The following is a 27676-nucleotide window of genomic DNA, read 5'->3' on the forward strand; positions in this document are numbered from 1 at the left end:
AACGGTAGTGAGAGATTCAGATGATATCAATCAGTTGATAGTACTCAGTTCATCATATCTATTCAGTTCATAGTACTCAGTTCATAGGACTCAGTTGATAGTACTCAGTTGATAAGCAGTTGATATCGTGCAGAGCATATGTAACAGTCAGATGTATCAAATGGAAGAAGTGGTCTTAGTGTGATGGTCAGAACTAAGAGTTGTGTTTGAAGAAGTAATAATCGAGGAGGTCTACAAGTGGTGGTTGTATCCGAGCAGAGACGGGTACTATGCTGATAAAGAAACATCATCTTGTGAGGATGGACTTCACAAGGTGCTTCAAGAATATTTTACAATTTCTTATAATATATTGAGTGGACGTAATTACATTGGAGCTCCCTACACGCGTACATGGTATGTAGGCCAACTCCTTGTGACATAAGAAGATTACAGCAGACGGCTCCCGACTTCAGCTCACAGGTTTTCCCAAGAATTTCAAGTTCAACAGCGGTGTATGCAGACTACAGGTAATTAAAGCATCAGCCATGTTATGCATTCATAACATGAAGAAGAGTGTAATCAGCGGCGATATCACATCTCACTTCAAGTTCATGCCAATAGTTTTTTTTTTTGTTTGGATTAAATTTTCCTTTTATTAGTACCGCAAATCTCACGATATATTTCTTTTGTTAAATTAAAAGACGTCAATGATTGTTCATTGTGACGTAAATTATAGTCATAAACTCAGTTTTATTTTAATTATAATAAGTGATTCCAGTTCCATGTACAATCCTCAATTGTGGAAATGCAACAATAATTTAATATTTTCCTGATTCATATCCCTGTATATTGCCAGATATGTGAGTTTATCACCTCACGCCTTGAGATAATTGATATAAGAGGTATGCTCTACCGAATTTTTTTGTTGTTTTTCTTAAAAAAGCAACTGGCGCTCAAACGAATGTTATTTATATTATGTGGAAGATATGAAGGTATAAGAGTAGTGGTTGGAGTAGCCACAACGTGTCGCCAGCAACGTGGGACTCGAAAGGTTCAGAAAAAGTGTTTCTGAATGGCAATATACATGGATCAGTTCTTTTAATGAGTACGCACATGTTAAATTCACCGAGTAATGTTAGGAAGGTCATTTTGTTGAAGTTTGTATTTAAGGGGTAATGTCAGAGGAATTGCAAGGGGAAATAGCTTTGAGATCGCGAAAAATTAGTAGGAAACCGAAGATGGACAAGGATAGCAATATGCAGTCAGGTGATGAGGCTGAGGTTATTGTGTCCAAGGAAATCCAAGGTGGTAACATAAATAGGAAGTTGGTGACTAAGGTGGGACCTGCTGAAAGTCAGAAAATAGTAGAAACTGAGGAAAACGCTGTCACGCAAGATCAAAGTAAAGGGGTGATTGACCTGGGTTTATTTAATTTGCTGATGTCCAAAATGACTGAGCAGAATAATGCTATGAGTGAGAAAATTGAAACGGTCATTAGTAAAAAAATTGAATCTCAGAATAATATTATGAGTGAGAAAATTGAAACGGTTATTAGTGAGAAAATTGAATCTCAGAATAATATTATGAGTGAGAAAATTGAATCTCAGAATAATATTATTAGTAAAAAAATTGAAGCTCAGAGTAATGCCATAAATAGTATTAATAAGAAGATTGATGATGTTAGTAATAAAATAGATCATAAGGTGTTAGAAATAAGTAAGCAAATTAATAATTTAGAAAGTAAAGTAAATAAGGAGTGTAGTGATGTCAGAGCTGAGATGGAATTGGGTCGGAGCAATCTCCATACGGAAATAGAGCAAATTAGTGAGACATGCATCAAGCAGATTGATGAATTAGGCGCCAAGATCGAGTCGAATAAAGGAGAAATCAATGAGTTAGTAGAAGAAAGGTTTGAAAAGATAACCAATACAGTGGGGCAAGAAACTAGGAAATGTATTAGTAGGGTAGAACATGTGGAAAGAAAACTTGGAGAAGTAGGTGATCTAGAGAGTGAACAAAAATCATTATCACAGAAGGTGAGAGAATCGGAAGAAAAGTTGCAGGAGGAATTAAGAAAAATTCAAGAAAAGGCTGAGGAAACAGTGGAAGAAAAATTTCTGAGTTGCCAGAGAGTACTCCAGCAAGAAGTGCGTGATAGTAAGAATGTACGTGAGATAATTGTAAATAATGGTTTAATCACTAGAGATCATGATTTACCTAAGTTTTCTGGGAAAGAATTTAACCCGATGGAATTTATGAGAGTAGTAGAGAAGAAATTTGCTGTTCAATTAAGAGACAATATTATTAGCTGGGAAACTGTATTGGAGATCTTATCTAATGCTTTCGTAGGAGAGACTAAGTCTTGGTTTCAAGTATATAAAAGCTCGATGTCTAGTCTAACTGAATTTAAGGATAAATTCATGGCTAAATTTTGGAGTGAAGGTGTTCAGAGTAGAGAGAGAGAGAGAGTAATGTTTGGCAGGTATAATTCTAACGAGGGTGTTAGAATGACTGAATACTTTTTGGCTCATGTTTTGGTGTGGAGAAATTTAGAATGTATTGGACCTGAGGCTGATATAGTTAGACTTATGGCTAAGCACTATCCCGATAGAATAAGAGAAGCTGTTTGTATGCAAAGAGTGGAGACTATTAAGGAAATGGAGATTTTGTTGGAAAGTTTTGATGCTTTAGGTAGTAGCTTGAATAATAGTAGAACACTAAATAGGAATGTAGAAGGAAGGGGTAACCAATCTAATAATCAGGACAGGCCTATGAATAATCGTAACTACAGAAGAGAATATCAGGAGAGACCTAATAATAATTTCCACAGGGAGAGAAATTATCAAAATAGTTCGGAAAATTTCAGGACTGGGAGGCGTGATTATGGTAATCAACCAGAAGCTGGGAGGCGGGAGAATACAGGCCATAATAATAATAATAATGACGCTAGAGGAAATAGGCAACAGGGGAGGCCGACTGAGGTGTGTAACCAACAAGTCGTAACCGAACCTAGTACTTTAAACGCGCAACGGACTGTATAAACAGGTCACTGAGACAGTCCGTAAATGGTGAGTTCACGTATAAGGTAGATAAGCATGTTAATGTCGACCAGCTTATAGTTGTAAGTGAACATGATTGTGACCTAAGTAGCAATAATTCAAATGTTTTAAGTGACGACTTAATCGTAGACAATAAATTTTATAAGTGTAATTTAAATTTAAATATAAGGCAAGATTTGTTAAGTGATCTTATATTATGTAATGAGGATAATTTAAGTAGTGTTACTGTTACACCGACGATTGAACTGCTGATATGGGGCAGAAAAGTTAAGATTTTGTTGGACTCTGGTAGTGAGAAGTCATGTGTAAATTCCAAGCTGTATGAGGAAGTTTTAAGAGAGAAGTATGAGGTAGCGGAAATTCCAGTGAGGAATACGTTCATCGTAACAGCTGTTGGAAACAAGTCTCAAAGAGTGAATAAACAAATAGCTGTCCCCATTAGCATAAGTGGAGAATGTATTTTCCAACCATGCTTAGTTGTGCCTAATTTAGTTTATGCCGTTATTTTAGGTACCGACTGGTTAACGTGTCACAAGGCTAAATTAAATTTTGATCTGTGTAATGTCAATCTTATTTGGGGAAAGAGTAGCAGGGAAGTCAGTTTACCATATGATGTTTTGTCAGAAATTAGTGCGAATAAAGTGTGTTCTAGTACGGAAGGATCTTGTGAAATTCCTAATATGAGGAAAAATATTGATGTCTGCCATGTGTCTATACAGAGAGATTCTAGAGATGAATTGTATGAGACAGTGGAGAAATGTAATTTAGCGGAAAGTCAGAAGGACGAATTGTGTGAATTATTGATATCACATAGTGATGTTTTTAGCGATCGGCCTGGTAGAACACATCTTTACGAACACAAATTTATGTGCATGATAACTTTTGTAGGACTATATTGGATGAATTTGAACTTGGTGACAAGGTTTTACTCAGAGTGCCACTACCGTCATCAGCAGAAGCTGGTCAATTTTCTAAGTTTTTCTTGTTATATCAGGGATACTTCACCGTAGTGAAACGGATTGGGAAATGTGCTTATTCATTAGAAGACAAGGAAGGAAATATCGTAGGCACATACAATATAAGAAATCTTAAGAAATATATCATGTGAGTTTGTTGATTAATTTTCATTATTATGTTAATTCACCATATTTTATGAAGCTGGCATTGCGAACAGGACTTCAGTGAAATTAGCGTGTGTTGTGATAATAAGTGAGGCACGGCAGTGCAATAAACTCCAGTGCTTGGAGACAGTGTATATAATGAAATGTCTTCGAGAATTACTTTTGAACACTCAATGAACGTTTGAAACGACAGAAGTGAGAAAGAAATGTAATCTGTATGTAAATAATACTGTATAATCAAAGTGAAAATGATAATTGATAAATGTTTTATATGTGTAACAACGAACATCCAGATGGATGATACTATGTACCAAATTTGTAAAGGGCATTTTTATACATGTATCTATGGTGTACTCGATTTCAGGTGATTGTGTAGATATTTCATGAATCAATCGATTCATTTAATCGATTATTTCATGAGGGAGGCGTTCTGTAACCGTACAACTGGGTTACAGAATCCATTCTGTTTATTATTATTATTATTATTATTATTATTATTAACCCGATTAATTAGATTTTATATATTCTGTTTCTCATCATTTAGACTGTAATAATTAGGTATCGCGTATATTATTGTATTTAATCATAGGTTAAGTGAATATGTTTGTAATTATTCTGTATTGTAGTAAGTGAGATTTGTTGGTTTCATATTGTCATGCTGTGGCTTGTAACTTTGGCTAGATGAGCTGGCATAGTATTTTGCAATCGAGGCTATGTTTAACTGGGAATGTTGTGTACAAGGAGATTTCCCGGTGACGCATTCGGTATAGTCATTCTTGGTCCGCTTGGGTACGCTTAGACAGCGCGTGACTGATGACATCAGTGCGTGGACACGTGATTGCGACCAAGTGTCAGTATTCGCCAGCTACTGTATGTGGAAGTGGAAGGGATGAACAGTGAGTGGGGAGATGAGTCGTCATCGCGAGGTGATATAAGTCGAGGCAACGGTAGTGAGAGATTCAGATGATATCAATCAGTTGATAGTACTCAGTTCATCATATCTATTCAGTTCATAGTACTCAGTTCATAGGACTCAGTTGATAGTACTCAGTTGATAAGCAGTTGATATCGTGCAGAGCATATGTAACAGTCAGATGTATCAAATGGAAGAAGTGGTCTTAGTGTGATGGTCAGAACTAAGAGTTGTGTTTGAAGAAGTAATAATCGAGGAGGTCTACAAGTGGTGGTTGTATCCGAGCAGAGACGGGTACTATGCTGATAAAGAAACATCATCTTCTTGTGAGGATGGACTTCACAAGGTGCTTCAAGAATATTTTACAATTTCTTATAATATATTGAGTGGACGTAATTACATTGGAGCTCCCTACACGCGTACATGGTATGTAGGCCAACTCCTTGTGACATAAGAAGATTACAGCAGACGGCTCCCGACTTCAGCTCACAGGTTTTCCCAAGAATTTCAAGTTCAACAGCGGTGTATGCAGACTACAGGTAATTAAAGCATCAGCCATGTTATGCATTCATAACATGAAGAAGAGTGTAATCAGCGGCGATATCACATCTCACTTCAAGTTCATGCCAATAGTTTTTTTTGTTTAGATTAAATTTTCCTTTTATTAGTACCGCAAATCTCACGATATATTTCTTTTGTTAAATTAAAAGACGTCAATGATTGTTCATTGTGACGTAAATTATAGTCATAAACTCAGTTTTATTTTAATTATAATAAGTGATTCCAGTTCCATGTACAATCCTCAATTGTGGAAATGCAACAATAATTTAATATTTTCCTGATTCATATCCCTGTATATTGCCAGATATGTGAGTTTATCACCTCACGCCTTGAGATAATTGATATAAGAGGTATGCTCTACCGAATTTTTTTGTTGTTTTTCTTAAAAAAGCAACTGGCGCTCAAACGAATGTTATTTATATTATGTGGAAGATATGAAGGTATAAGAGTAGTGGTTGGAGTAGCCACACTATGGTATTGTTTTCTTGTTACCAAACGGACTTAACCAATCCAGACCATGGTCTTGTCATTAGTCGGGTCAAATCAATACAGACAGTGGTCTTGTCACAAGCCAAGCCTAGAAAAAATGACCGGGTTGGCGAGCCGGGTTCACCAAAATAAATCCCCACCTCGAACCCAACTGGCTCGACTGTTGTCGGTTGGCGCGCCAGTCCGCCGGTCTGTAACATACCCCAAACTGGGAAGTTCGGTACGACTTGAAAATAGTATGTGCATTGCCTAGGTTTTCAAACATTCTAAAGTGGCTGTAACTGTTGCAGCATTATTGTGCCTTGAAGAAGAAAAAGAATAAGAAACGCGTATGGATGAAGGAACGACTGAGAAATAAACAACGGCTTTCTCATGAGAACTCTGCAAGTACAAGAGCAGATTACAAGAACTTTTCACGTATGGACAACAACAGTTTTTCCGAATTGTTGGAGTTAATTTGGCCAAACACTTAGAAACAAGAAACTCACATGAGAGATACCTACCATTAGTGCTGAGAAAGGTTAATTGTAACACTGCGATTTCCGGCGACAGGGAAAGGTCATGATGAAGACATGAAATTTAGCAGTGTAATATCTCCTCAGCTATTAGGAAGCAAGGAGACGCGCAATACATTTCAATAAATTCTTCCCAGACTGCTTATTCTCCTCAAAAACCACTGTTATTTTTTGTAATTAACTTTGCAAATTAACTTACTTAGAAATACTTGAAAACTAGATGAAGCTATCGACAAAAGCACGGCGAGCCGGTCGGGTAGTTGGCCATACACACACTGACGGGGTGGCAGACCGATCAGGTTCGCCGGTTTAATATGTGCAACCGCCAACACGGACCCAATCTTGAGCCCAACTACAAATCACCCCTCATACACATTCGAGCCGGTCAGTGTCATGTTGGATTTGTAAGTTGCCGAGTTTGTGTGTTAGCTCAGGGGACCGATTTGGGACAGTTGCCAAATTCGTGCGTTTGATTTTACCAGAGCAGGAGAAGTTGTCGAGTTCATGAAAGCTCCCTGAAACAAACAATATAACTGATTCATTTTTAATTCTTTCGAGCGCACCCGATGCACACTCAAATCCGTGGCAGTATAATAACAATAACCGAACCTAAGCTAACAAGAATGAAGCTGTGCTAAGCTAAAGGCCACATATTGTCTTCAGCCATAAATCCCTCTCACCTAACCTAGGGAGCGGAGACTAATGGGCAGCCCTGCATTTCTCCGCGATCGATATAGAATGTTCGCGATGAATCAGCTCTATGGCGGTTAAAAGCCACCCTTGCTGCAAGGGGGAGAGAATTGTTAATACACATCTCCATGGCAACGCTTTAATGGCGAGGGTGCTCTGTGGGAATGTTGGTGCAGCTTGTGTACACGGCGCCACACGAGAATATAATTACGGAAACGTGATTAGGAGAGTACTCAATAGAGCCCTAGCACAAGTCATGAGCGGGTTATTCGTGCATCCTTAAACAAATAATTAGATAATTACAAATCCATAAAAATAAAATTGATGATGATGGTGCTTGTTGTTTAAAGGGACCTAACATCTAAGGTCATCGGCCCCTCAAAAATACAATTATGTCCATAAACTTCAAATTTTTGACTGATACTTCCCTTTTTATCTTGGATCAGCTCCTAATGAAAGAGAACAGAACCTTTTGAAATGTGGTGTTTCGGAAAGAGTATTGATTTTATTATTATTATTATTATTATTATTATTATTATTATTATTATTATTATTATTATTATTAAGGGGCCTAATATCTAAGTCATTGGCCCTACAGAAGAATGCTGAATGCATCACGAATGAAGAGTTACTGAATGGAATTGGTGAGAGAATGATGTCCGTCTGTTAGGTCATCAGCCCAGAGGCTGGTTGGATCCTCAAATAGCACCACTAAAGGCTGTGCTGTTATAGGGAAACTGGAAAAACCAATGGCAGAGCCCAAACGAGGCGTACTAGGCAAGATGAGGAGTGAGGTAGTTTGCCATTGCTTTCCTCATTGGACCAGAAGGTGCTACTGCAGCACGACTGATCCTATGAGCAACACCTTTCATAACACTCAGACACTATTTGTGCTCCAAATGTCATTACTCAGCACCACCCATACCCCAGCAGCTTCCATACTGTCACAGCCATGGATGAGAGGGGGACTTCGGTGGAAGCTACACTTTGCTCTGGCCTGTGCCAAGAGACGGATACAAAAATACTACATCCATCAAGAAATGGCAACAGGTAGAGGGAATGATATGGCGAAATTTGACCAGAAGAAGAGACAGAATATTTATTTATTTATTTATTTATTTATTTATTTAATATTTATTTATTTATTTATTTATTTATTTATTTATCGTATGGCTTTTAGTGCCGGGAGTGTCCGAGAACATGTTCGCCTCACCTGGTGCAGGTCTTTCTATCTGACACCCAGAGGCGACCTGCACGTCTGAATGTGGGATGATGATGATGATAGTGAGGTAGGGAGAGGGTGAAACCTGGTGTCGGCACATAGCCTACTCATGTCTAATAACACCAAGGGGTCTGCTCAAAGTTTAACGTCTCCATCCGACGGACGAATTACCATCAACAGCGTGATATGCCCTCACTCCATATGAAGTCCGGTTCCATGGCTAAATGGTTAGCGTGTTGGCCTTTGGTCACGGGGGTCCCGGCTTCGATTCCCGGCAGTTTGGGAATTTTAACCATAATTGGTTAATTTCGCTGGCACCAGGGCTGGGTGTATATGACGTCTTCACCATAATTTCATCCTCATCACGACGCGCAGGTCACCTACGGGGGTCAAATCAAAAGATCTGCATTTGGCGAGCCTAAGTTGTCCTCGGACACTTCCGGAAGTAAAAGCCAAACGCCATTTCCATTTCATTTACTCCATATGAGTACTGCGGAGAGGTTCTGGAATTTAATCTAGACTTTTGGCACGCAATCTAGTGATTAGAAATTACATACCACCACCTCCCCTAACTTGCCGGCCAACATTCTGATGGTGAGTATATTTTCGACCAACGAGACTCGAACCGGCTAACGACGGTGACAGATCATATAGACTTCAACACCTTAACGATCATGGCTTCCAGCGGGTTAGACATAGAATGATAGGACACATCTTAAGACATCCAGGACTTCATAGTTTTTTGAGGGACGTGTATGTGGGAAGAGCTGTAGCGGTAGACCAAGGTATGGAGAGATGAATCAAACCATTCTATGGACTGATGACCTAAAGAACAACAATAACAGGCATACAAAAGTCGAAAGTAGATTTGTCTGTCTGTCTGTCTGTCTGTTTTTTGTGTCGACATCGCACGGAATTTCTCGAAATTTCGCACTGGAGTTCACGGCCGGGTATGATTTAGGCTACATATAATTTTATCATTATACAGTGACATAGTAATATTCAGCTAAAAATTACCACGTTACTCCGTTAATATTAGCTGTATTAAAAAACACTGTACACTCAAATGCACAAAAATTGGTCGTCGCAAAAGATGACTTTCTTTCAAAATCGTCTTGTTTGAAACAGGATGAACATACTGTGCTGTTGGTAGGATTCCAAGTATTATCTTTTCGGCCACTGGCTATCCACAGTTTACGACTATCTTCTCGTTTCGAGAATGTAGAAAATGAAATATTTGTTTGTCGACCAATTTTTGTGTATACTAAACATTTAGCAAAATATACAATTTTCAACCTTTTACGTTGTATGTTTTCAACCGCATGATAAATAATACAGATTATTAGTCTCTTTAAAAACTTCCAAATACATTCGGAGATAGCCTATTAGTTCTATTTGAAAGTTTTACACAACAAAAGTTATCGAAAATAAAATTTCCCACATTCTAAGTTCGATTCATTCTTACCGTACGTACTATGACAATGCAAATAATCACGGACTTAAGATTCTTGTTGCTAATTCTAGGAAAGCACTAATTCAGTCGACGTCGTTACAAACCAACTCGCGATGGTGATGATTATTACATACAGTACCATGCATTCATGTTTTTGGCCGATTATATATATTTAGCCTTTTATTACATATAAATTCTAGTCCCTGGTAATGATCTACTATGTCCTCAGCCCTTAAAACTAATGAACAACAACATTTCATTGACTATTGTTGCTGAGGCGTGCAGGCGCATTCTTCTCAGCAAGATGGTATTACTGCTGCAATTAATGATGAATATACAACAGCTACTTACAGTTACATATAGGCTGAAGTATGATAATTACAATTATAAAAATTATGATGCTAATATCGTCTAACATAATCAGGGGGGGCGTGATCAGCTCAGTGGATGAGCAGCTGGCTTCCCACCCGGAAGGCTGACGTTCGATCCCGGTCGATTCTGGATCGAGATTTTCATCTCAAGAATCACGTGACGTCAGGAAGTGCATCCGGTCTTAAACCCCCAGCCAAAACCTAAATGAGCCTAGATGGCTCCAGCGACCCCAGAAATAACTGGTATAAAGCTGAAGAAAGTGTTTTACTGTCTAATACAATCGTGAGTTGGAGCATCACAATTTACAATTGTAGCCTACCTATATCACAAGATTCAAAATAATTGGGACAGTCCTTCAAGGTATGCATTAATTATTTTCAGTCCAGCGTTATCATCTGCAGTAACATAATACAGGAAGGAAGGCAGATAATGTTAGGAATCCGTGTCGTCACCAGTTTTCATGGAAACAGAACGTCATTTGAACGAGGCACTATATCAACAAACTAAACCGCTCTGGTTCGACCTTCACTCATTTGCGCTATCTTCCAGGAAGGACGCTGTATGTTTCCTGCCGACACGAGCTTGTTTCTGACGTGGGATCGAAACCGTAATCTCGACGGCGACAGCTTGCCTCTTCTCCTGTTATTTTCTTCTTTTTGTCCTTTCTTCTCCTTTATATTTGATCAAAACAGCATGAAAACATATTTTCTTTTATGATTTCTCCTTATATATTATTCCAGAGATTATAAAAATGCTATTACGAACTTCAATTTGTGTGTCTGAAAGGAGCGGGAGCTGCTGCCCCGGCGATTGTCCTCCCTCTTATTCTTTTCCCTATGTTACTGCCGATGCAAGGTTGGTTGTAATAACACGGCAGACATCCAATGCTCTGCTTTACGACGACCAGGCATTCGAAACTTATCCTGTAGTAAACAAACCTTACCGGGCAAAGTTCTTTGTCCGAATCACTCTTCTTGGAGTGATTCAAATGATGCAATGAATGGAATCAGTCTTCGATAAAGGTGAGGGTTTCGACTGCAGCTCACAAGCAAACATTCTCTTGCAACAGATAAAAAGATAGTTATTTTGACATAAATAGGTCTTATGGCCGGGGGTTATATGAAAATTTGCGTTACGGAAGTGTAACCCTAGCAGCCGTGCAGGCTGTGACGTAAGGTATTGATGGACGAATGGACAGACAGTTACCTAGCAACCATGCAGGCTGTGACGTAAGGTACTGATGGACGAATGGTCAGACAATGTTACCTAGCAACCGTGTAGGCTGTCTTATGGCTGCTTGCCATCTGAAATTAGTAGTCGTTGATGGATGGCCATGACAGAGATACCTATTTATGATCATTTGATTTTCGCAAAGGAAAATTGGTTTCTTTTTATTTCATCGCATTTATTAGAATATAAAAATCTGCATTCATAACAATTTTGGCCATTTGAGTGCAATAAACTTGAAGATAAATGGATTTAAAGAACGGTGTGACAAGAGGAAGCCTTTATTTGTTATTAGGAGTGACGGAAGTACTTACCTGAATTTGTATTCCGTTGTGTTCATAAGTCATCTCCAACTGTGATTTATCACGAATTTAGTCTTTGCAGTAGTGATCTTCTTAAGCCGTCGTCTCCAAACGGAGGTAGACGATCCACACGGCCAGCTCCGATCTTGACGTTGCAGCCATGCCATGTGGATTTATTGGAATATCTCTCAGGATCTTTAATGCAGTGGTTTCCCGTTGCCTTCTGCATCCTAATGCCGTTGACCAAACTGGTTCCTCCGCCTTTGGGAACAATTTCTTGTCCCCAGGACAATAGAGTGCAAAAAATTGTGTGAAGCACACCGTCCAAACTTCTGCCTTTTTCACATTTAGTAGAATTTCAAATTCTTGAAGCAGTAATCATTTGTGTTTTGAAAATGGTATTGATTTCTTGTAGCAAAGTAAAGCCTCTTTTTAAAAGTAGATACTTGTTTGCAACCTAGAAGCCCCAGAGTTGTAGTTTTCACATCGTATTTTCTCATTATGTAACTGCGGTCATGTTGTAAAAAGCTGTAAATATGATTTTTTAGTAAAGCAGAATATGATAGGATAGCGTATACGCTGTAACGCCTTTCAGAGTTCATTTCGCAAGTCTCTGAATTATCTCAGCATCTCCACTAACTATTTGCAACTAGCTCTATGGCCTTGTCTAGTTGCACACCTTTTATCAAAAAATAATTAAAACCTCAGTCCATTCATTGCCTTGGTCTTCAACTGTTTCTCCTTTGCTGCACTAGGTAACCGATGCTCCTTCATTCGCCTCACACGACACCACCATCGAAGTCAGTTTATGCGCACAGCTTCGTTCATAAAGTTCATACCTAACTTACCCTTTATCTTCTTATTCCACCTCCTATTATTCCCACCTGTCTGTACCAGGCATTATTCTCACTACTTTCATATCTGAAACTTCCAAGTTACGAATCAGATACCCTAAGTTCACCCAGCTTTCACTCCGTAAAACAGATTCTGTCTGAAAACAATACTGTTATTGGCTTCACATACCATTAACTACTTTTACAGTTTTCGGAGACGCCAAGGTGCAAGAATTTAGTCCCGCAGGAGTTGTTTTACGTGCCGGTAAATCAGCTGACACGAGGCTGACGTATTTAAGCACTTTCAAATACCACCGGACTGAGCAAGGATCGAACCTGTCAATTTGAGCTTGGGATTAACGTTAATATTCAAACGTCAGAAGTTTCAGTACTCCGTACAAGAACGTGCTGATAGAAAATTGACCTTTTGCTCTCGAGAACCTGCATTATGATCATCAACTGAGGATTAATGTTAGGCTAATAGAGGATGACTGCCAAATTGTATTTCTTCTTAAAACAATAATCACCACCATCACCACTAGCACCCGTGGCCGTTACCAAGCTGTGCGCCCCTGGAGGGAGTGGAGTGATGAGCGATATAGTTGCGCACCTTATTCTTGAGTTTACCAAGATTTCAGTCCGACTCAAATGTTTGGTAGAGACCCATACGAGTGATATGAATTCTAATAGATAGGGCCTACGCAATTCTATCAGAAATCCACTCAATTTTTGAGTTTGTCTGGTCAAGTTCTGTAATTCACACTGTATCCGTGAGAACTGACTTTTACCTGTTGTTCTACATTCCAGAAGCATGGATTCTTGAACCCCCTTGACCGTGACGTGTAACACAATCGCCTGGAACAACACGCCCAGCTGCCGTGGCTGTTACTCGCAAGAGAGTCCGAAATGTATGTTACTTAAATCATCTTTGAACTGATGCAACATGCAGTTCACATCTGCGATCTCACAAAGTGTGGGAAAAGCGATACAAGAAGAAGAAGAAGAAGAAGAAGGTGATGGGAAAAGAAAAACAATATTCTCCTTAGGCCTTAGAAATTTTTGTGAAAGCATGTCCGTCATTTCCTTCAGGCTGTAATTGTAATGTTACTGATTACTAGCTGAAAAAGTAATTTGTAATAATTATAATTAAGTAAAATATTTCTCAGATAACTAATTCAGCCTATTTAAGGTTAAAAACTTCATGGCCGTTTCGTACTGAACTGAGAATCACAAAAGTAATTTAATACAATGAAATCCACCTTTTCAATACATACAAAACTGTTGCACAAAAATCATATTACAACATTTTTATTATTATAAAGGTACCGGTTCGACATGTTTTCAATGTCATCAGCCATACGTAAAACCAAGCAAGAGAATAAAATCACATACAGCAACAATACACACATACTAACTTAGGCGAAATTCGTATAATGACACATTTAAAATAGTTCATATAAAATATCTGAGGATTGCTACGCTTCAGCGGCGTGATAGTCTGTTATGATACATAAGTTGAGGCACTTTCTGTAAAGTTGTGCTATGAAACAAAAACTAATACTGTTCGGCGAAATACATGTGTAGAAGGCAGACGTCTGTTGGGAAACTCTCGTGCATACCGTCTGCGAGCTTCGGCTGCATTCCCACTAGATACTCCACAGGTTACAATCATGTCTGTGTATACATTGTTGCTGAACACACTAGCGTTGATGATGATGATGCTTGTTGTTTTAAGGGGCCTAACATCGAAGGTCATCGGCCCCGAACACACTAGCCATTGCCGATATGTAAACAGCAAATATAGTGCTGCTGTACCATACACCAGCCTAGTACTATGCGGTCGAAAACGAGGTTTGCTAATACAAGGGTTTGCAATAGACGGGTAGCGTTGAGGAACATGTTACAAGCGACTGTCCGGTTCTCTCTTCATATTCTGACGTAACCTGTCTGCTGGTAGCGGTGCCCCTGTGAAAATCACTTGGTAGATATCTCATTCATCACTGATGCATGCGGGACATTCATAAGCATGGCGCTCACGGGCCGCCTGGGATTTCTTATCAGGATTGTAGTATTTATGTCTGCTCCTATCTTTCCTAGTTTTTCTGAGAGTATCGTTCTATCTATGCTGTCAAAAGTTTTGGTGTAGTCTATAAAGACTAAAAAGCCTATTTTTCACACTCTGAAGTCCAACTTAACAATGGTTTATGGTAACCATGACCGTGGCAGAATACACTCATGAGCTGTAGGTTGTTGTTGTTGTTGTTGTACGCGTGTCACTCTTGACAAAGTAGGCCCTCCGAAAAACGTATTCTACAATAAAAAGGGTAACTTCCTATGTAACGCACGTACGTCACAAAATTTACAGACGAGTGCAACCGAACAATGGAGACTTCCAAAGTCTTAATCAGAATGAAAATAAATCACAGGTGTGTTGTGGGAAAGGAAGCAAGGTGTCTAAGAGCTGCCAGTAGCCGAGATTAAGGCGACTTGTTAATTACTGGGAGCAGAGGCCAGCACGCCAGGTGTTACGTCACTAATGACAGAGGCGAAGGAGATTGTTTCTACTCACGTGAGTCGAGTGCTTGTTTGTAAGAGCTTCACAAGATGTCAGAAGTGGCGTCGCACGCACTCTCATCATGACACGGTCACATGTGAGCCATTGTACTGCCCTACAATACACAACGCCCATGTCCAGGCTAACACAGGAGACACGAGAATCATTACTCATTGTCACATTTCTTTACTTCCTTACTACTGTCTAGAGCATAATAATAATAATAATAATAATAATAATAATAATAATAATAATAATAATAATAATAATAATTGTTACGGAGTTTTCCGTGGTAGTTAGAGGTGAAAGAAGGTGCGGGCGGGAATAGGTCTCAACTTACGAAATTAAAGTTAATTTAAAACTTTAACAAAGGTTATATTTTCTTTTCAAAATCAACAGATAACAACAACAGAGTAACAGGTACCAAGTAGCAGGAAAACAAGAAATTACAATTGTTACAAGATTTGGGCTTCGAGCCCCAAGATTAATTTCTGAGCTCTCAGCTCACCACCACAATAGCTAAAGGGCAGAAAACCCCTAAGTACGAGGAGCACTTGCTCCTAATTACAATGTTAAGATGAAAAGAGCAGACCCGCACTCAATTTTACAAGCCTATCAAAGGCTACAACAACCTTCTTTCCTAACTGCCCTTAAGGCACACATACAGTGAAACAGGGGTATCTTGTACCCAACCTACAGGGCCTTCACCTGAAGAAAACAAACACTGGGTTAATTAAATGGCCCAAAAAACCAAATTGACTGGAGGCGTAGCTTGCACTCCTACATGAAACTTCTTAAAACCTAAGGGGCACTCGGCCAGTTATACAGGGGCTAATCCCATACTAGGGAGGTGACTAGTTGGCAAATAAGTTTAAGACTTTAAGAAGGAAGAGAAAAACGGTTACGAAAACATAGTCACCTCAAATTCAAAATGAAGGGGAGTTCGAGAGGGTGAAGCACTCTCTATCCCCGCTTTACAGATTTGTAATTTATAGATAGACAGAAACGAATTTACATTTTAAAAGGGTAGTTTACATACTAAAGGTTTCGAACCCTCCCCGAGAGTTAAACTGCTGAGCTAGCAAGAAATGAAGATGTTAACAGGCCATTACCTTGTAGATGAACTGCTGCTAGGAGAAAGAGGCGCTTCCCGCCCCCTGCTATATATGTTCACACACTGCGAAAGATGTTACTGAAGTGGCCCCGAGACCAGAAAATCAGCAGTTTTTATACCCTCGTGGAAAATTCGAGACCTTTCAAGAATGAAAAAGACACACCCCTTCAACTTTATTGGTAGACAAGGAATTACACATGGAAACCTGAGGAAGAAAGCTATGATTGGAGGAAAATTAATTACAGAAATTACTGATTGGTTAAATTCAAAACTGGCGGAAAGAGAAGGGTTATACTGCCAACCCAAAAAATGACTAAAAGAAATTTAACAAAGAACAAACTTATGAATACCTAATTTCTTAAAAAAAAAAAAAAAAAACAGTTCCTTCACTTCGCACTAGGGTGCACAATTATAGTTCTTAAGTAGTGCCATCTAGAAGAGAATGTCCACACTTCTTGCTACAGAGCAAACAAATACAAATCGAAATAGACATAGTTCAGAACACTTCAAAATTTACAGTAGAGACATCTTCCGAGAAACCTTTGATTTAATACAGATTTTAAAGTTCAGAGTTTCTCCTGTAGAGAGGTTTCAACTGGCGCAATATTTGAATTCGCGGCGTGGAGGTGTACCGCCCGGTACAATAATAATAATAATAATAATAATAATAATAATAATAATAATAATAATAATAATAATAATAATAATAATAATAATAATAATGGCCTCAAGACTTCAGAGGGCATTTAGACTAACATGTGATCACTACAATAAACGAGTAATGTCACGTAATGGTAAACTAAAACATTACAAAACATTCATCCTACCAGAAGCTCTATATGCATCAGAAACCTCAACTTTAGGAGGTCATTCTAAAATTGCAGATATTGAAAAATAACAATCATCATCATCATCATCATCATCATCATCATCATCATCATATTCTAAAGGCTAAGCCTTGTCGCGGCAACCATAGATATCTATTTTGAGCGAGTCTTGCAGTTCATCTTCAGAAGCAGGTTCTTGAAATAAGACACTCTGGGTCACCGGGCGAGTTGGCCGTGCGGTTAGGGGCGCGCAACTGTGAGCTTGCATCTGGGAGATAGTGGGTACGAGTACCTTGATTAAGGCCACGGCCGCTTCCTTTCCACTCCTAGGCCTTTCCTATCCCATTGCCGTCATAAGACCTATCTTTGTTGGTGCGACGTAAAGCAAAAAAAGGGAGAGTATATATTCGCCCGCGAAGCGATCTGATTGGCCAAGTTCAGCAGCTGTTAAAAAGACAACGGCGCGAGATGTCCACGTAACTTATCAGTATGACAAAAGCTCATGTACTCGGTTCACGTCGTTTCCTCCCTGTATAGTACTGAACCGGCAAGGAAAGTGTTCACTGACAAGTGAGGTGTTTGCAACTGTCTGGTGCAAATAAATGAAGAATGTGCACTATTTTCTATAGCTCATTCCACGTTAAGAAAACAGTATTGGTCTTACGGACCTACAAGGAGTGAACACATCCCCCTCTGAGACACCCACAAATCCTCGTGGTTAAGGGGCATTATAATGTACATTGTTATGTATTATGCAAGACAGGTAAAAAGGATGAGGCATTTTTGCCCATGAGTTATTAAAAGAACTACATAACATTTCCTTTTTCATAAATATATTCGTAGGGAGGAAACACAATGGCAGGAACAGCCATCGCTTCGTTGCCTTTCTTCATTTTCTTTCTGTGCTGCTCTGGTACAAGCATCGTGTAGTCCCTCACTCTGTGAACCGCCGGCATCTCACTTCTGTAGTGAAGTCCTCTATAGTATTTATTTGTTGCGTGAGTGTTTTAGGCTTGTGTTGTGTTGAGTAAGAGTTGGTTGTATATTAGTAGTATAATGGGAGAGTTCGGCGGCCACCGCCACCTCCGGCTCCCAGTGGCCACCTCCACCTCCACCTCAGCCAGAGGCCTCCCAGTGGCCACCTCCACCTCAGCCAGAGGCCTCTTCCAGTGCTGCCAACTTAACCTAACTAGCGCGAAATTTGAATTTGTAAACAAAGCCACGTGCTTTTTGACAGCTGACATCGACAACAACGCATCGCTAACCTCAGTACTGCCATCTTGACGGGCCTAAACCTCAGTAGTGCCAACTTAACCTAACTAGCTCGAGATAAACAAAGCCACGTGCTTTTTGACAACCACGTGCTTTTTGACAGATTTGTAAACAAAGCCACGTGCTTTTTGACAGACAACAACGCATCGCAAACCTCAGTACTGCCATCATGACGGGCCTAAACCTCAGTAGTGCCAACTTAACCTAACTAGCATGAGGTAAACAAAGCCACGTGTTTTTTGACAGCCACGTGCTTTTTGACAGATTTGTAAACAAAGCCACGTGCTTTTTGACAGACAACAACGCATCGCTAACCTCAGTACTGCCATCTTGACGGGAATAAACCTCGGTGGTACCAACTTAACCTAACTAGCGAGAGGTAAACAAAGCCACGTGCTTTTTGACAGCCACATGCTTTTTGACAGCTGCCATCCGCCATCTTTGAGCACCGTGCTGCCCTCTTTCGTCACCTGTCATCGGCAGTGCTGCCATCTTGACGGGTCTAAACCTTAGTGCTACCAACTTAACCTAACTAGCGCGAGGTAAACAAAGCCACGTGTTTTTTGACAGCCGTCATCCGCCATCTTTAATCCATAGAGCACAGTGCTGCCCTCTTTAGCTACTTACCTTTGAAATGTGGTGGCGGATAATTTGAAAAATGCTTTTTGACAGCAGCCATATTGCATCGCAAACCTCAGTGCTGCCCTCTTTAGCTAGATACCTGTGGTAGCAGACAATTCCACGTGACAGCAGCCATCTTTATTCAAGAGAGCACCGTGCTGCCCTCTATGTGGTGGCGGCAAATTGAAGAATTCCACGTGCTTTTGTTTGGAAACAAACTCACGTGCTTTTTTGACAGCTACCATCCACCATCTTTAATCAACAGAGCACAGTGCTGTACTCTTTAGCTAGATACCTTTGAAATGTGGTGGCGGCAATTTGAAAAATTCTATGTGCTCTTGTTGGGGAACAAAGCTACGTGCTTTTTTTGACAGCTGTCATCCGCCATCTTTAATCAATAGAGCACTGTGCTGCTATCATGCGGGCAATTTCGTTAGCTGTCATCCGCCATCTTTAATCCAGAGAGAACAGTGCTGCCCTCTATGTGGTGGCGGCAAATTGAAAAATTCCACGTGCTCTTGTTTGAAAACATACTCACGTGCTTTTTTGACAGCTGTCATCCGCCATCTTTAATCCAGAGAGAACAGTTCTGCCCTCTATGTGGTGGCGGCAAATTGAAAAATTCCACGTGCTCTTGTTTGAAAACATACTCACGTGCTTTTTTGACAGCTGTCATCCGCCATCTTTAATCCAGAGAGAACAGTGCTGCACTCTATGTGGTGGCGGTAAATTCCATGTGCTTTACAAACCTATGTGCTTTTCTGACAGCTGTCATCCGCCATCTTTAATCTAGAGAGAACAGTGCTGCACTCTATGTGGTGGCGGCAAATTCCACGTGCTTTACAAACCTATGCGCTTTTCTGTCATCCACCATCTTTAATCTAGAGAGAACAGTGCTGCACTCTATGCGGTGGCGGCAAATTCTACGTGCTTTACAAACCTATGCGCTTTTCTGTCATCCACCATCTTTAATCTAGAGAGAACAGTGCTGCACTCTATGTGGTGGCGGCAAATTCTACGTGCTCTTATTTGGAAACAAATTCTACTCGCTCTTCAGCTGTCATCTACCATCTTTAATCAAGAGAGCACCGTGCTGCCCTCTTTGTGGTGGCGGATAATTTGAAAAAATTCTTTTCGACAAGCAGCCATCTTTAATCCAGAGAGAACAGTGCTGCCCTCTTTAGCTACTTACCTTTGAGGCGGTTAATTTGAAAAATTCTTTTCGACAAGCTGCCATCTTTAATCCAGAGAGAACAGTGCTGCCCTCTTTAGCTACTTACCTTTGAGGCGGTTAATTTGAAAAATTCTAGCTGCCATCTTTAATGAAAAGGGCATCGTGGTGCTATCTTGCGGGTAATATTTTACGTCACAGCTGTCATCCACCATCTTGCATTGCTAACCTTAGTGCTGCCCTCTTTAGCTACTTACCTTTGACAAGCTGTCACCCGCCATATTGCATCGCAAACCTCAGTGCTGCACTCTATGTGGTGGCGGATAACTTGAAAAAATCTTTTTGACAAGCAGCCATCTTTAATCAACAGAGCACCGTGCTGCCATCTTTAGCTACCACCATCTTACATCGCTTACCTCGCTGCTGCACTCTATGTGATGGCGGTTAATTCGAACAAGTTTAATCACGCATCGGGTAAGCTAGAGTAAGCACGTGCTGTTGTGATGACATCATCATACATGTTTAGACTTGTCCGTTTTCTTAAGAGTAAGTCGATGTAAAGGAATGTGGTAGCGGTAAATTCGAACGAGTTTAAACATGCATCGGGAAAGCTAGAGTAAGCAAGTGCTGTTGTGATGACGTCATTGTGCATGTTTAGACCTGATCGTTTTTCTTAAGAGTAAGTCGGTGTAAAGCAATGCAATAAGTACAACATTTTTTGAATGCGATCAAATATTTATTTACAAATGTACTACAACAGTGTTCGTTTTTGCTGCTGACAAGGTTGGTGTGCTTCTTAACAACGTATGCTTCCGAAATGCCTCCTGCAACATTCAAATTAAACAAAGCATTTAGAAATATATTATACTAAGTATGTTATGCTTTACAGAGAAGATCATGTACTTCTTACCTTGCTGTTATTCCTTTTCGGAATCATCATCATCATCATGAAGTACTAGAGAAAGTTCATTCATACACTGTGTACAGTGTTCAATCCTCGGATTTGGTCCATCCCAATCATCATCACCATTTTCTCCTCGATGCTTGTAATGTCGCTCACAAGTTCTGCATAAAGCTACTTCGATTGACATCTTACTGTGTAGAGGAAGGATGTCCCAAAAATTATGTACGTAAGAGGCAGCGTACGTATATAAAAATCCTGGTGGTAAGTATTGAATAAGATGTTTCGGCCTCGATGATCTACGTTTATAGAACATCTTAATAGCCTCACTCACTCGTGAAACATAAATAAGATGTTGCGTATGAGCATGCAAACAGCATGCACATTTACAGTTTTGTTCCATAGCGTACGATGTCGAAGCACACACTAATGAAAATGATAAAGATCTATTCTTATTTATAGTCTCGTAACAATATTCGTTAGCGGATGGTAAGTAACATCACTCATATGAATAATAAGACAATAGGCTGCTGTGTTAGCAGGAATGTTTTCAGATGTTTCAAATTCTAAACGAATATCAACTGGAGATTCTTTTATAGATTCTTCATGATAAGAGCAGTCTATAACTACAATCGGTGCTTTATTTTTAAATTCTTGAGGTGTAAATAGCGGACGATCTTCTTTCTGATAATACGATGATTGAAATTTACAAAACATGTCATAGAGCATCCCAAACTTATTTTTCTCAAAGTTAATGTCGATGTTTTCGTAGGGATACGTAATTCCATTGAGATATAGTCTAACGTGTCTTAATTTGCAGTGATCAAACAGTGAGCTATCTTTTTCGTGATTGAATTTACGATTAGTTTGAAATCCAAAAATAATGTACAAGGGCTTCTCAGTAAAACGTGATGTTTTAACTGCCCAGCTATGCTTGTTTGTAGGTGGTAACACAGGATATTCATGCAGCTCCCAACTTCTAAAACGTATAGGTAATGGTGTATCATTTTCTACAATCTTGAGCAATCGAAGTTTTTCACGATCAGATAAGGTTACATGTGGGATCCGCCACAGTATACGATGCAGTGTTATTTTCGATTCTACAGGTATTTCTACTGCTTTAAGAGAATTGTAATCACTTCGATCACGGATTAGAATAAGCTCTTGTTTTACGTTGATTATAATACGTGTAAAGTCTTCTGCGAATCCAAAAATATGTTTCAGTGATAACATACCCGTAAAAGTTCCATCCTCATTAATCATCCAGTTGTTAGTAGATTTTGGACACCATCCAGCCATCCGCAAAAGATTACTTTCTTCATCACAGAAAGAAGGGTAGAGTTTCATTGCGCTTGTAATACCAACATTCTTCGTTCGATCTATTTCAACATTATTTACTTCATATCGCGCTTCAGAAAAGAGAAAAGCTAGAGCATGGTTGTTTAGTTGTGAAGTGCTTGGTCCACTTCCATCAGAGTTTTCTAATCGTCCTTCAATATAGAGGTAGCTTTCGTGTGGTAAGGTGTAAACATCTTGTTGATTAATAATAAAATGAATTTCATCATTGTTATTTAATCCAAACGTAAAAGGTTGATAAGAATGAAGCTCACTTCGTACTACACCTTCACGACTTTCTACTGTATTCGTAATGTCTAGCATTTCTTCCATTCTGTTGTAGTAGTGTATATCCTAAATCTTGGAGTATCTGCTTATGGGTATCTGTTAACTCGATGAGTCTCTGCACACATGTAGTATGCCTTCGGAATGTACACCGTGTTTTATAGATGGTTTTCATACTGGTTTAAGATGTAGTTTGTAAGCTACGTACGCGTGCTGATCTAAATGAATAAGCTGATTATGTTTATTTACAAGTCTAAGAGTAATGTTGCTAATGTGTTTTACAGACACAGGATGATAAAGAACTACTGCTGGTTTCTCACAAATAGTATATCCACGTTCCTCTGTAACAATAAAGTCGTGCAGGACGTGCGAAGGTTGTAGATTACTATTCAAGTCTGTAATAATATTACAAGTAATGTTCACATTATAATCATCGAAGAATTTTATAGGTTGATCAGACTCGTAACGTATGTTCGGTAGGAGCTCCCTCGATGAAAATCCAAGCAGTGGACCAATCGAATCAGGTTGTGATTTGAAGTCAATCTTAAATGATGATTCAATAACACATTTGTGCGTAATGTTGCTTATAGTGATTGAGAACTTGTAATTATGATTACTAAAACTATCTTCCCCAAACTGATCAATTAACGTACTTTCAATATAGTCGTGAATATCATCTACTGTATAACTACCTGAGGGTAGTGTTAGCACATACTCATCGTAATAGAACTTGTTTAAACCATCACGCACCTTATAGATTTTATTGTAGCTTTCAAACGATACTAGTCCAAGACTATGCGGCTGATAACCAAGTTCGATTGGCGGATTAAAATAGATGGTTGTTTCAGGTCCTTCTCCACGTACAGCAAACGTTCTTTCACTGTTCGTCATCACGTAGACACTAATACACTTTCTCTACTGTCTGGGTTTGATATAAGAACATAAGACATAATCGTCCGCACATGCGTGTATTAAAGTTTTGCACACGGTTTTTATTGTAAACAATGTCTGCACTGCTTCCGAAATAACGTATGAGCTCAAAAGGAGGAGGTAAATCTCCATAGCTATCAAAATACCATACTTTAGATTTACGTTTTACATAAGCAACGTAATGAGTTCCAGGTCCACGACTGTCGTCCAAGTTAATTACGGCACTTTCACGTTCACGTGGACGTGCTGGTAGTTGATCACGCATATACACTCCTCGAAAATAATGAATTCCTAGTTGTTTAGCAAACGTAAAAACTTCATCATGCGTTAGAGCTCGATATGGCAGTGCATTCAGTAGACGTTTTTTGGAGAAATGTAGATACCAAGCCCTTTCTTGTATGGCGCTAGCTTCATGTTCACACCTTTGCCTCGTAACGCAATTGCCTCCATCGTCTTGTTATGACGTTCACTCTCTTTCAACTGTTGTTTCGCTTCTTCTACAGCTTTGACAGTTCTCGCTACAGCACTAGCACCACCTAGCAATGACCCTAAAGCTGCTAAGCCAGCAAACAGCGCAGGAAGAAATCCTCCTCGTTTTGGTACAGGAATAATTCGCGCACGTTTACTAAATATTGCTCTGCACTTTGGAGAAATTCTCGCTCTTGCTGCGCGTAACGCCTTAGTAATAGCTACACGAGGATTGTATTCCCCTCGAATAGCTTTTTGCGCAGCCTTTATAACATCTTTCCATCCAACAGTTTTTACTTTCTTCTTCTTCTTCTTCTTCTTCTTCTTCATGTCGTTTGGATATCGTTGTTTCACCATGCTGGACACGACTTTACTAGTCAAGAGCAAATCATAAACTAACCGTTGCCTCTTGTTTCGTTTAATATATATATATATATATTACTATTACGTACTTTATGATTCAGTTATCATGAAGATTATAAAGCAGCAAGACACGCTACCTGTTACCGACATTGTACCACATCTCTTACCTAGTTCTAGTACAACTACAAGAAAACGTCATGGAACGTTGTTTCCTTTTACTGTGCGATGTATTATATCAGGTCCGTCGGGATGCGGTAAAACAAATCTTTTACTCACACTTATTACTTCTGTAAATGGTATACGCTTCGAGAATATTTACGTTTTCGCAAAGTCACTCTATCAGCCGCTATATACTATTCTACAAACTGTAATGCACGATCTAGTTAAAGATGGAATAAGATATTTTAAATTTAATTCACATGAGCAAGTACCATCACCAGACGATGTGCTTCCTAATTCTCTAATGATCTTTGATGATGTCGCAACAGAACAGCAAAACGTTATTCGTGCATTCTTTAGTATGGGTCGACATAAATATGTTGATTGCATCTATTTGTGCCAAACCTATTCTCGTGTGCCCAAGCAGTTGATACGCGACAACGCAAATGTTATTGTGCTTTTTCGGCAAGATGAGCGCAACATGCGACATGTGTATAACGATCATGTTAACACTGATATGACATTCGATGACTTTAAACGTATGTGTGCTAAATGTTGGTCATTACACCGTTACAGCTTTTTAGTTATTGATAAAGAAAGTGATGTACAGCATGGACGATATCGCATGGGTTTCGATCATTTTATATGCATTAACACAGAATTACAGTAACTACTTGATTAAAAACCACCATCATGTTAACATCTAGCAAGGAGATCACAAAACATATCATCCAAGCTCGAAACAATATTCGACGGAAATTTAAAGAGCTTAAACGTATTCAAGCAGACACGGATTTATTTTTAAAAACACAACTAAGTACACCACTCAAAGAAATTTTTAATTCTACTTCATTACCGCAGTCTACTTCAAGTTTTGCTTCTATGCAAACATCATATCATAAAGAGAAGCATGAAGAAGAAAAGCATGAAGAAGATACGGAAGAGAAGAAGCAGGATGTAGATCAAGAAGAGGAAGATAAGGAAGAAGAAGAAGAAGAAGAACTTAATGATGCATCACCATCTAAGCGTGTTGAGTTTTTAACTACAGATGTTATTGCAGAAACACCTACTACATCGACGCAAAATCTACCATCTTTGTCTGAGGTTATGATTACACCAGAATATCGCAATCAGTTTAGAACTTTTATTCAAGATACCTATGGATCTCTCTTTGCACCTTATATAGAAAAACTTTTTACAGGACAAACTGACACTACCTATGGTATTCGCTACGAAGATGACTGTTTCCGGATAGGAAATTCAAATGTTAAGATTAATAGCAACAAACTCATTGTAAAAGGTGTTACCTATAAACCTACGAAAGGACTCTTAGAACTTCTTTTCTCACGAATACCTGACAAGGATATAATTTTACAAGATGATCTTAAAAAGTATAAAGCAATACTTTTTGCTACCGATGCAACACGACGTAATTACAAGAGAACAGAAGCTGTAAATGCGAATAAGAGTTACAAGTATCGTGAGTTTATTTCTAAGCTGTTTCCGACTGCACGTAGTCTAGACGTTATCTACAAGCCTTTGTTGCCGTATGTGGATGTAAGATACTGGAATGACCCAAACTTACTCGTTGAACGATTACAACTTTTAAGAGCATCGCAAGAGGCTGGTCACACTGGTCACGGATCAGAAATTCTAGAAATAGAAAGAGAACTACGTTATGCCGGTATTATTTTATAATGGCTCGTCAAGAGAAGATCTCACCTGTAAAGGTAAACATCGCACATGAGTTACATAAACCAGCACGTCGCACCTACTGTCGCAGACGCGTTATTACACGAGGAAAAGATGATCTCTGGCAAGCAGACTTAGTAGAAATGATTCCATATGCTTCTAGTAATAAGGGCTATAAGTATCTACTTACTGTTATCGATGTGTACTCAAAGTTTGCTTTTGCACAACCCGTGCGTTCTAAAACAGCAGCTCAAGTTAAAGAAGCATTTAAACATATTGTTGAAGAATCGAAACGCTGCCCAAGGCTTCTTCAAACTGATCAAGGTAAAGAGTTTTACAACAAGGATTTTTCTTCTTACCTCAAGTTACTTGGCATTCAACACTACTCTACGTTCAGTAATCTCAAGGCAGGTGTTGTAGAACGCTTTAATCGTACACTCAAAACAATGATGTGGCGAGAATTTACAGCGCAAGGTTCATATCGTTGGATTGATCTGCTACCTAGACTTTTATCTACCTACAACGATACACCTCATCGCACTATCGGAACAAAGCCACGTCTTGTTACAAAGAATACACCTCGTCTAGATGCTATTCATCTTGTAATCAAAACAGCTGATCCACGTCGCTATCGCTTTAAAGAAGGTGATTTCGTTCGCATCAGCAAACACAAGTCTATCTTTGCAAAAGGATACACACCTAACTGGAGCACTGAAATTTTTCAAATCAGAAGTGTTAAGCTTACTAATCCAGTTACGTATTTACTTCGCGATCTCAGAGGACAGCCTATTGAAGGAGGATTCTACATCGAAGAACTGCAGAAAACAAAATATCCTGATCACTATTTAGTTGAACGTGTTATTCGACGTCGTGGTAATAAACTGTATGTTAAATGGCTTGGTTTTAATAACAGCTTTAATTCATGGATTAATAAAGAGGATGTACTTTAAATCTTATGTGTGATTTCTTTTAATCCTCTACGTTTCCTTTCTTCTAAGTCACTAGGACATGCTGTAGGATTAAACAACACCTGTAATATGTTTTGACAATTCATATTTATTTTAGACTATATACATACATTTTTATCCTTTGTTCATGTTACGGTCTTTGTCACTCAGTTTTTCGTTTTATTGCACCAACAACGACAAGTGCTGCTATATTCTTCTGAGCAGCTAAAGCACTAGGTAATAACACATACACACACACACACACACACACACACACACACACACAGCATAACTTTACGAA

At 39.2% G+C, this 27676-nt stretch overlaps 1 protein-coding gene across 1 annotated transcript in view; it reads right to left on the reverse strand.

Moving 5' to 3' along the window:
* Dscam1 (Down syndrome cell adhesion molecule 1) overlaps nucleotides 1-27676 on the reverse strand; it is a 915831-nt gene that overhangs the window by 557017 nt on the left and 331138 nt on the right. The window lies entirely within an intron of this gene.

The sequence above is a fragment of the Anabrus simplex genome, chromosome 9 (assembly GCF_040414725.1).
Source record: "Anabrus simplex isolate iqAnaSimp1 chromosome 9, ASM4041472v1, whole genome shotgun sequence".
Lineage (NCBI taxonomy): Eukaryota > Metazoa > Arthropoda > Insecta > Orthoptera > Tettigoniidae > Anabrus > Anabrus simplex.